The sequence below is a fragment of the Ictidomys tridecemlineatus genome, chromosome 1 (genome assembly GCF_052094955.1).
Source record: "Ictidomys tridecemlineatus isolate mIctTri1 chromosome 1, mIctTri1.hap1, whole genome shotgun sequence".
In the NCBI taxonomy this organism is placed as follows: Eukaryota; Metazoa; Chordata; class Mammalia; order Rodentia; family Sciuridae; genus Ictidomys; species Ictidomys tridecemlineatus.
Genome location: NC_135477.1, coordinates 161,284,009 through 161,296,263, shown reverse-complemented (window position 1 = coordinate 161,296,263; position 12,255 = coordinate 161,284,009). Strand labels below are relative to the sequence as shown.

Genomic DNA, 12,255 nt, shown 5'->3' with positions numbered 1-12,255 from the left:
ACATTATTATGCCTTCTGCTATATTGTATCCCCAATGCAGGAAAAAAAAATGCTTGGCTTTTACAATGATCAAATGTTCCCTGTGAGTTATTATAAATAGATAGCAAAGTTTGCAAGTTCAGATGCCTATAGGGTTCAGAAAGGTAACTGTGAGCCAGGTTGTAATGTAAGAGTGGTGATATTTGTGGAGAACTGCAAAGTCCATCTAAACAGTTAGATGCTAATCAGCCCCAAACTATGTGGGAGTGTGGACCCAGTATTGCCAGACCTACTTATTTTTCAAGAGAGGTCATAAATCTGGATTTGTTTGGTAAACACTTGAGATTGTAAATGTAGGCAGCTATCCTTTAACACACAGCGTGGACCAATCTTAGGTGGGTCCATTAAAGACATTGTGTGCTGGATTCAGCCCAGTGGGTAAAAGTTGTATGTGATATAGTCTGGAAGCAACAATAAATTTATATGATGGGAATAGGGTTGTCACTCTGTATAATGAGCACATTACAGACATTAAAATGTAGGTTGTTTAGTTTAAACATGGTGTTTAGTGAGTCAAGGTTTGACTTCAGTTTTCATATGTATCAGTTAATTACATATGGGCTAGGGAGGAATTGCTCCCTGTAGCTCTTGCCTCCTAATTGCATGCTTTCATTTGCAGATAGAGCCAGTTTTGAGTGTGTGGATTTTTGAATGAAACCTGGAACCCAAATGAGAAGAAACCTTCAAGGAACAACTTCTATTGATAATGAGTCTGCAAAATCATCTGTGTGCATACATATGGAGTGTTCTCATTTCAGATTTAGCTGAATGAATGGTTCATTCATGAGAAGTGGTAAGTCTCAGTATCTCCCCAATAATTAAATAACCTTAATCTTTTCCATATAAAGACAACTTTCCCTATATTTTTAGTATTTACTGATGAATAGTGAGTTAATTTTTGTATTATAGAGAATGATGATAATGGAATCTGAGGGAATTCTTATCCGTAACAACATGTTTAATGTTTGATTTCAGAGTCTGACTGTTCTTTTGATTAGGCACATAATTTCCTTTGCCTCTATGTTTTCTTTTATTTCTTCTGCAGTTCAAGACCTGAAATATTGTCCTTGAAATATTCACCCAACACTGAGGTGATGGTCATATTTACCAGTAACCATTCTTTTTTAGTTGTGATAGCTTTTAGTCCCTTTGGAAGTGATTGTTTTAGGAATGGGCCTGAGTGCCACTTTTGTCCAATAGGAGATAAAAGGGAAATGTGTAAAAAGATTTTGGAGAAGGTTTTCTTGCTTTTGAGAAAAAGAAGAAAAAAGAGATGATTTCTTTTCTCTCTAGAATTGTTTTGTCTGAGTGTGACTTCTGGAGCAGCTGCAGCCTTCTTGCTAGTAGCCTGAGGATGATGCCTTCTGTGAAGAAAGGCAGAACCAAGGCTTCTGCAGAAGAGTAGAACTGGAGCCCTGTTTAATATGTCTGCAGCCACTTTACCTGAATCTCCTTACTGTTAAAGCAGTTTTGCTTTGACATTTTCTGTTATTTGCTGCAGAAATCATACAAATTCATTTGATTTCTCTTTTTCTAATTACACAGTACCTGCACATGGAGTGTACTGTGTGCACTCTGCCACGGAGCTGTATCGCCAGCTACTTTTTTTCTTATGGTTGTGATGAAAAATGGGAGAATAACCTTTTAAGAAGATTGGGAAGGGCTGTGGTTGGAAGCTCAGTCGTGGAGTGCTTACCTAGCATGTTTGAGGAACTAGGTTCAATCCTCAGCACCATATAAAAACAAGGTATATGGCAAAATGACTTGACTTTCTTAAAAAAGGGGCGGGGAGCCAGTTGCCACGGCACATGCCTGTAATCCCAGGGACTTGAGGCAGAGGCCAGTGAGAGGATCATATGTTCAGTGCCATCTTTGGCCGAGCAAATTAGTAAGACCCTGTTTGAAAATAAAAGAAAAAGGGCTAGGAATGTGGCTTAGTGATTAAGTGCTCTGGATTTATTCCTGGTACCAGGAATAATAAGAAGAAGAAGATAGGGAAAGTTATATGATGTATTTTATGTATTGATTTAAACACAGTAATACCATTATTTTGTAATACAAGAAGTTTAAGCCAGGTGTGGTGGCACATGCCTGTAATCCTAGCAACTCATGAAGCCAAGGCAGGAGGATCATGATTCAAACCCAGCCCTGGCAACTTAGCAAGACCCTGTCTCAGAATGAATGAATGAATAAAGTGAGTGAATGAATGAATGAGTGAATAATGGGTTGGGGATGTAGGCCAATGGTAGAGTACCCCTGGGTTCAGTCCCCTATATCACCAAAAAAGAAAGAAAAAGAATTTAAAAAGAAATTTAAATCACTAAGTACATCTTTAATATGCTTTATTTTATATATGCTTTGAAAAATTTATATGAATGGAACATGTCTTACCTGAAGTAATTGTGGCAGACATATGACCTAAGCCAGATCAACCAAATGAATCTGGGAAAGCTGAGATAAAGGTACTCCTATTCTGAAACTTAACCTGAAAAACAAAGGACTCCTGGCAGCTGTCATCTGACCGTGAAAGGCAAATTAGTCGAGTAAGAAGCAATACTGAAGTAGTTAGTAGAGAATGGGGAGAAAACCCCAGAACACTTTGGTCACCTCAGTTGAGGGGCTAATCAGGCCTTTCTTAAAGATAGTACACTTCTAGACGCTCAGTTATGTGAGCCAGTGAATTTCTTGTTTAATCCAGGGGTTTTAGATTTTCTCTTACATTTATGTAAAAATATCCTAACAGATATATTTTTATCACTCATTCTACATTTAATTGATAATTCAAGGGATTTATGAAGAAATGTAAATTCGGCATATAGACCTCTGGTATGGGTTATGGGTATGTATGGTGGCAGGTAATGCAGTCCATTCATTTTTTTTTTTTTTGTTCAAATACACAAGTATTAAGTACAACTGCTATTGTGGTAATATATTTGCAATATTTTCAATGTCTGTATCTTTGCAAATGGAGATTATTGTTAAATAGAGAAAACTAATATTAATAATCTTACTGACAAATGTGTTTTAACCAACTGAGATTAGAGTTCTGGAAGAAGAGTATTTGTTCATCTACAGGGATTATTGTCTCCTTGGCAGGGAAACTTAATGAATCCTTGGCATTGTTGGAACTGTCAAACAAATATGGGGAACTTGGCTGATTGACTTTAAAAAATATGTGTACAAGTAATTGTTAATCCCCCCCCCCCCAAGATTTTATATAAAGTTACAGGACACTACTCCCTTGTTCAAAATCTTGGATCTTGGGGCCAGTTGTTCTAGAATTTCAGAATTTTTTATATTTTAGAAAGGTTAATTTGTATACATACACTGTGTATTTAATGTAACATCTCTTTTTACAAAAGGGACAATGGCTTTTTATTATTAATAACATGTATTATGATGCATTAGTTGGACTACCAAGTGTTATGCTTTCTGTAAAGTACTTTTAAACATTATCTTAGCTTACTTGCTCTGTAAATTATATTCATTTATACCCTTGAGAAAATTTAGAGTGGTTATATGACTTTTCAAGTGTTTGCAGCTGGGGAATGGTGAAGTTAAGATTCAGACCCATATCTGTCTTTGCGCACATTGTTGCCTCTTTATTGTACCTTATTGCTTAGGTTGAGGCAGAGGACTTGCACCACTTTTACATTGGGTTATTAAACTCTTCTCAGAAGAGACTGTTGAAATTTTATTGTGCAGGGTCAGAGAAATAAACTTTAAAAAATTCATTTTGGGTATCCCAGCTTCTTGGTAAGTTCAACAATTTCAAACATACAGTTTATTTTCTCTCTCTCTTTTTCTTTCTTTCTTTTACTGTGGATTGAACCCAGGGGCACTTGACCACTGAGCTATAACTTCAGCCCTTTTTATTCTTTATTTTGATAGAAGGTGTTGCTAAAGTTGCTGAGGCTGGCTTTGAAATCATGATCCTCCTGCTTCCTGAGTTGCTGGGATTACAGGATGTGCCACTATAGCCAGCTGATACTATAATTTCTAAAATAAAATTCCATCTGTGCTGTTGATTAGGGACATGTGAAAGGGTCATGGCAGCTCCTGTGTCCATTCCCAAGTCTCTGTGCATATTATGAGTATTTTCTAAAACTTGGTTTCTGGAAGTGAAATTTTAGGGATACAGTTAAAAGCATATTATTAAGGTTTTTATTTTTAATTTTTAAATTTTTGTGGTGCTAGGGATCAATGCAGGTCTTGTATATGTCAGTTAAGTGCTGTACCACTGAGCCACATGCATCTTCAGCATCTCCAGTCCTGTTAAGGCTTTTAAACTCCTAAGTTGTTGATATGTAATTCTAGGACTATTTCCTGAATCTATGAAGTCCTTGCTGTTTACTAATTTATTTATTTTTTTAAAGAGATGTGGCCTATGTTGCACCAGGCTGGCCTCAAATTCTGAAGCTCAAGCAATCCTCTTGCCTTAGCCTCCTGAGTAGCTAGTGGTGTGTGCCACTACTCCTGGCCTATAATATGTCTAAAATCTACCATTCTGAACAGAAAATTTTGTTTTGTTCTTCATTTTTTAAGAATAAATTTTAAGTGGTCTTTACAAGTCTATTATTATTTTGGAAGAGATACATAAAAAATCAAAAGGATGGACTCTGGAGCTAGATTGTTTAGTTGCATTGACAAGAATTTATAGAATGTGCTTATAATGAGCACCTTGTCTTGGAATGTGTACTGTGTTTCACTGCTGAACATTAAGCAAGTCTTTTATTGTGCTTTAAATAAAATGTATAAGAGATCAGTTTATTTGTGGTTTATTAAGAATTTAAAAAATCAACTGGGTGTATTGGTGAATGACTATAGTCTCATCACTCGGGAGGCTGAGGTAGGAAACATTTGAGTCCAGGATTTCCAGACCAATATGGACAATATGATGGGGCCCTGGTCTCCAAAGGAAAAAAAGGGATTTCCCAAATTAGAAGTAAATGTTGAATACGATCAATTCCATTTTGACATCAGTAAGGCCAGATTTTAAATGTGTTTCGACTGGACTTAAAATGCCTTTAACAGTGTTTGTCATAGTGTCACAGTTGTTATTAACTCAAATTATTTCTAGTTATTATATGCTTCAACCAATCTCTTAAAGTCTGTTAATTTATTTCTTTTTGCAAATTCGGGAATATAGTGCTTGATTTATGCTTTTAAACATTTATTATAGTTTTATAATTTGCTGATTTAGCTTATTTTATATATTTTTCATAAAATATTTATGTGGGGCTAATGTAGGAACTCAGTGAATATTTGTTGAATGATTTAATTTTTAAAATTTTCTGATTAGTGAATCATCTCTGTAGCCCATTTTTTGACTGTCAAGAAAAGAATGTATCCATTTTAGAAATGGAAAAAATCATGAAATATGTATTATTAACAATTGTGGTTTCCTGATTTGATAATTATATGGCTCATTTTGAGCCAGTCGTTTTCCTCTTCTGACTTAAAGCATCTTGCCCAGGGTTACCAATCTACTGCCAGCTGTCTGATGGATTCAGGTATTTAGCGCACATGCATGCACACTTGCACACAGAATGATTTGTTTAAATCATAAAGAAATGTGCATGTAGGAAATGGTTAAATGCAGATGTAAAATGGGGTATTTTTTTCAGACATTACCCCTGAGTGGTTCTGAATTTCCTTCTTTTCTGAATGTAACTAAATATCTATGAGAAGAGCTTCAGAGATTTTTAAGGAATAGAATGAATAGCATTAACTCTTCTATTTTGGGTATTTGATCCCATATATATGTCTTCATCTGTACCTACAAAACAGTTTAAAATCTACTAACATTCATATAGTTTAAGTGCTTGGAAACTGGTATTAAATTCTCAATTTTCTGGGCTGGAGATGAGGCTCAAGCGGTAGCGCGCTCACCTGGCATGCGTGTGGCCCGGGTTCGATCCTCAGCACCACATACAAACAAAGATGTTGTGTCTGCCGAAAACTAAAATAAATAAATAAATAAATATTTTTTAAAAAAAATTCTCAATTTTTTTGTTAATGGTCCAGATTAGAAGTATCTGGAAATAATTGCTGTTTGAGGGGCTATGCTGTGTTTACGTAAATAGCTTTAGTGGCCTTAATGTTGGTTCTAACCAACAACTAAACCTAGTGTAATAGTTCTTATGCTGCAGCTGAAATATATTGTTGTATATCCACAATAAAGGCTATGATTGCAGTGAAGAAATTATGAAAGCACCCTTTTATGGTTTTGATTAAGCAGTGCTTTCTGAGCAGCATAAGCAAAAGCTCTGCTTATTTTGGGCTCTATGGACAGAAGACATGCTTTTATAAATATTTATAAAAGAAGCCAATTCTTCTTTGAAAGGTAGTAGTCACATACAAGATAATCTATTTTCATTATTATTTAATAATTATGAATGCCTTTAATATGTATTTTCACTGAAAGATGTTTATATTGTAGGGAATGATACCAATTAAATGAAATATGTTGAGCTTAGAATGGATTTAGAAATTTTCTACCTTGAATGGTATTACCATATTCCTTTGGTTATCTGTTTCTCTTTAAAAATGATTGGCTCATAAAACTCAATAAAAGTTCAGTGTTACCTATGTTGTTTTGGATTTTTAATGCCAATAATGCCAGATAAGGAAGAGTAAATGTTATTTCTTTACACACACACACACACACACACACACACACACACACTCTCTTACTTTTTTTTTTTTTTGGCTCAAACAAAAAAGCTGACAGATCCTTTTGGATCAGACTCACTGGATCCATGACTGACAGGCCTCTCTATGAAGAATGGTGGGGATTTTCTAGTTACCTATTAGAAATATATATATATATATTTTTTTTTCTTTTTTTTTTTTGGTACCAGGATTGAACTTGGGGGCTTAACACCTGAGCGACATCCCCAGCACTTTTTAATTTGTATTTTGAGATGGGTTTTACTAAGTTGCTTAGGGCCTTGCTAAGTTGTCGGGGTTGGCTTTGAACTTGCCGTCCTTCTGCCTCAGCCTCTCAAACTGCTAGGATTACAGGTGTGTGCCACTGCACTTGGCTATTCCGTGAATATTCACCAACATCACGCCTAATTATATTATATTTTTAGATATTTTAAATTTTTTTGTTACATTTATCAATACTTTTTGCTTTTCAATTTTATCTTTTAAAAATATCTGTGAAGTCTAGTTTGTACAAGATTCAGAAAGGACACAAAGCTGTTCACACAAAGTGGAAGATAGAAACCCTTCCATAGGCAGATAAAAGGAGAACAGGATAAGATTCACAGGAGAGAACAAAGTACTATGGGCATTCAAAGTAGGCCTTTCACAAATAGAGGTAGATATACAAAAGATAAATCCACATGTCCAGAGTCATGTAATTTTAGGGTTAATTTCTTATTGCATAAAAACATTTATCAGGGAGCTTGTTGTGGTCCAGTCACTATGGGCAATGCAAAAGCATTGTCCTTAATAGCTTATGCTGTGAAGATCCAAAATGTCAAGTGAAGGCAAGTGTGTGCCGCTGCCTTTGGTCAAGACATCTTGGACCCTTTACCACCCACAGCTGCAATCTTAGGCTGCTTATCATTCCACTGAATTCCAAAGACCGTAGATAGCGCTTTCCTGAAGAAACTCTATTCTAAAGTTCTTCAGGCCAGTTTTGAATCTCAAAGTTAAGTGGAGAGGATTTTAAATACTTGATGGATGGCCAATATCTCTGAATGATAATTGGCAAATAATTTGTCTTGATAGAGTATTCCAAGGTCTTTTGAAGTGTCACCTTTGGAATATTTTCATCCATAAGTCCACCAAAGATGTAAACTTTTTTTAGGTTGGTAATCTTGAAGAGCATGTTCTTAGTCAGGAGTCAGGAACACAAGAGGTTTCCAGAGGAAATAAACGAAAGTGGTCTTCTTTTGTTATGCCTAGTAGGTAACTAGAAAATCCCCACCATTCTTCATAGAGGGGCCTGTCAGTCATGGATCCAGTGAGTCTGATCCAAAAGGATCTGTCAGCTTTTTTGTTTGAGCCATGCAATCTCTGGATCTGTCCAGCTGGCCTACTCCAACGCATTCTCTGACATGTAGTGGATCATACTCAAATCAATACATAGTTTATTTCTGATTATTTGGTCTCCAAAATTTTCGTTTTGGTTAAAGCTCTGAAATGTTTGTGCTAGGAGTAGATGCCTGGATTTTCTGCATGATTGACTTTTCTTGTTTCTTGCTTCCTTTTGTTCTTTGTTGCAGCTATCTTTTCCCAGTTTCTAGTTTTCTCTGAATATTTTTCTTATGTTATCCTGAAATAACCATTTGACATGAGCACTATTGTTGTGCTGCTTGTAGGGAGGGACTTTCTTTGGCACAAGCATTCTACATCAGTCTGCAGAAGCTGGAAATTTTCGGAGAGTCCATCTTCGCCTGTGTCCTCTAGGATGACTTCTTGCCTCTGCAGTATTGGTGACTTTAATCTCTGAGCATTCCCTTCCAATTTCCAGTCCATGTGCTTAGACATTATCCTGTGCAACAACGATGCACATCTCACATTCTGAACATTCTGAGCCATTAATTTACATTTATTGAGTCTCCCAAATATTTCAGGCAGTTAGTAAAGCAGATTTACTAACATTCAAGTAATTTACTAAACATTCAAGTAATTCTTAAGTCTAATAAACATAAATTTGTCAGATCAGATTTTTTTAACTTTCTAATATTTTAGTAAATAGCATGAATTACCATAACGTTATTATAAACTATTATCAAGAGTATTAATACTATAGGTTTTGACTTATTCTTCATTTCTGTATCGATTTCTGTATTTTCCCAGCCTAAGGGATTTGCCTACCCAAAGGAAACAATTACTGTTTTAGATCAACTGAGGTAATTTGGATAAAACTGAGGTAATTTGTATAATTTGATAAAAATCAAAAAGACTGTGATGCTGATATGAACACCACATTTAAGCTACTTGGGTCAAAACTATAGAATAGGAGTGGATTTCTGGGCAAAGAAACTTGAGAACCTATAGAGGCTAGACCAAGGTGTGCTTCATTTCTGTAACTTGAAGTACATGTTGCATTATCAGATCTTCAAGGGATAGCACAGTAACCCTTACCTGTCACTTTGGTTTTTTCCCTTCTATAACAATGAATGAATCACCTAGGGAACAGACTAAGGTACACTTAATCCCCGCAAAATGTTACTAATTCTTTTCTCTAAAATAAAGTTCTAAGGTTAGAACTAACATTGAAAATAGTTGTTTATGACTATCATTTTTGCTTTATAATGGAGTATTTGGTCGTATTTACTTTTAGTTGAAAATAATTTTATCTTCTTGGTTTTGATAGCTTGTGTTAACTTTTCTCACAAGATAAATTCAGTAATTGTCATTCAAGAGCAAGGCCAAGCAGTTAAGAATTTTATCCAGAGAACAAGATTACATGATGTGCTAGAGAAAAATGGAGAAAGGCATGTAAATTGACCTTAAATTATTTTTCCAGAAAAGTTTAGGGACATGAGTGCTTTATAGCAAAATTAATGTTAAGTGTTCTACATTTTGAGTAAATACTTGGATTTTTTTCCCTTAATTTCTGAAATTATTATTTTGAAAGTGTTATCATAGAGTGCCTGTTTTATCATGGAAGTATATATTCTTATTCTTTATAAGCCTTGTTTCTAAAATCTGAATATCAGCTCATGAGTATCTGGCTATAATCTGTGATTACATCCTAAGTTTTATAAGTCATTTTTAAATAACTTCTGCTAGACTTTAAGGTTCATTACTGTGCAGTTTACTCTCTTATAACTTTTTATATGATATTTAAGACTGAGCTGATGCTTTCTATGGTGTGCCAGTTGGTTGAGAGGGATGCATGTGTTTGTGTGGCTTGGGAAGGGTGAGAGTTTAATCCTCACTGTGAGTTTCCAGAAAAGATAATGAAATCCTTTATGTCCTTTTCCATAGACCTGAATTTCAAAGACTCACATTTTAATAAGAATTGGTTGTGCAGCTGCAGTCCTGGCAACAAGGCCTGGGAGAGAAGAATTGGGGCAACATTCCAGAAATCAAGGCAGGCACTGGTCTCATGTGGAGCTGAGCTAATGAAACAGATAAAAATATAAAGCACTTAGTAGAAATAAGACTGATACTTTCTTTGGCTAGAGGATGTTGAAATTTTCTACACACATTTTATTATTTAAAAAGTGCAAAAACTGTCATAAGTTGCTCACTCAATAAGAGTAGCTATATTATATCCTCCTATAGTATAAAAACACCCTGCATATTCTTAGAAGTTATTATTTCTGCAAAATATACATAAAATGTAATTGTTGTTGGTCTATTCTTGGTCTAGGCGTTTTTAAAACTTAAGATACCAATTTGTCAGATTTTTTAAAAACAAGCATTTAGGTTTATTTTTAATAACTTTAAATGTTCATGGTAGTTTTAATATGAATTTCTCATGGTCATTTGACTCTTAGGATGCCTTTAACTAATAAAATTTGTGAAATGTATTCTCTGAACACTATGACAGAGCTATATAGTCTTCCATTAAACCATTTCTTAGTACCTACTTTTTAGACATTTGGGTTGCATCTAGGTTCTATCATAAAAAGAACTATTTCAACAAAGCATTTTTGTGCATAGAGGTATTTTGTTCTCTTCTGGATTGCTCAGGATTACTTGTAGTTATCTAGATATGATACTAAAGCATTAAATGTAAAAATTAGTGTATATTTGTGTTACTTTGTTTCTTCGCAGCATTGAATATTACATTTTAAAATTGGATATGAAATGATAGTGGCTTTTGGTTTTAATTTCCATTCCTTTTTCTTCTTCCTTTTTTTTGGTACTGGGAATTGAACTCAGGAGCACTTAACCACTGAGCCATATCCCCAGGGCTTCACACATGCTAGGCAAGCATGCTACCACTGAATCACTTCCACAGTTCTTTAATTTCCATTCAAGAAACCTTGAACATTAAAAAAAAAAAAAAAAGCATATCAGTTTCCCCCTCTGGATTATTACATTTATATCTTTTCCTATTTACCTCCTAAAAATTCATTAAGCTAATTGCCTCAAAAATCTTCCAGATTGCAATAAACCTTGTTTGTTCCTTACATATATACCAAATGGTTTAATATGTTCCTGATTCTGTTAATAGCCTGAACAAAACAGAATGATGTAGTCACAAACTCCTAGAGCTGTAGGGACTCTTAGATATTGTGTTCATTTTCATTCAGGGAAACTGAGATCCCACCCTAAATTACATGATCAGTAACTGACTTTAAAGACTTGTAGCACAATAAAGTCTATAAATTTTATTGCCTCCCTATTATTCCATGTATCTCCTCTTTCTTCTGCTAGCATTTCTTTGAATTCCTTCCTATCCTTTTCACTGTGTTTTTACTTCCATTGGACTAAACAAATCAGTCCAATCATAGTCTCTCTCTCTGTTCAAGTAACCAGTTGGCTCATTCCATTTTTCTGGCCACAGTAATTGGTCAGGGGTAGCCATGTCAGCCCAGTTGATCCAATTAAAGGAGTTTTAGCTTTAAATTTTTATTTCCATTAAGTTCTAAGCATTTATTAAAATCTTTTAATGTTTTTACTTTTTATTTTGAGTTTAGTTATATGTTTAATTTCCAAACATGAATTTTGCAATTAGCTTTTTTATCAATTTCTAATTTTATTTAATTACTAAAAAAAAATGTAGTTTGTATTGTATTGATCCTCTAATTTCTTTGGTATGGGGAATTAAAAACAGGGGCTCTACTACTGAGCTACATCCCCAGCCCTTTTTATGTTTTATTTTGAGACAGGATCCCACTAAGTAGCCCAGGCTGGCCTTGAACTTGTGATCCTTTTGCCTCAGCCTTCGGAGTCACTCGGATTACAGGCACGCATCACCACACCAGCTTCCTCTAGCATTTTTATTTTTTATCCCTCCACTAGCATTTTGAGGTACCATTTTTGGCCTATTGTATGATCTGCCTATGTGTATGTTACATGTTTGATTAATATTATTCTCCAATCTTACTCTTTGGTACTTTAGTAACTCTACTTATGTTGTTTTCTTTATCAATTGAGTGTTGAAATTTCCAGATATAATTCATCTTATTTTTTCCTTATGTTTTTAGTAGTTATTCCTGATATATATAAAATTTATTTATTTTTTTTAGCAGGTTGGGGGAACCAGGGATTGAACTCAGGGGCACTTGACCACTG

The 12,255-nt window shown here is 34.9% G+C and overlaps 1 protein-coding gene and 1 pseudogene across 1 annotated transcript in view; one reads left to right on the top strand and one right to left on the bottom strand.

Moving 5' to 3' along the window:
* Cdc42se2 (CDC42 small effector 2) overlaps positions 1-12,255 on the top strand; it is an 86,417-nt gene that overhangs the window by 20,617 nt on the left and 53,545 nt on the right. Inside the window, exon 2 of the mRNA XM_078051152.1 lies at positions 659-832. The gene's annotated coding sequence lies outside the window, so the exon portion shown is untranslated. The remainder of the gene's footprint in view (positions 1-658; positions 833-12,255) is intronic.
* LOC120885702 (tRNA methyltransferase 10 homolog B pseudogene) lies at positions 7,670-8,532 on the bottom strand (annotated as a pseudogene).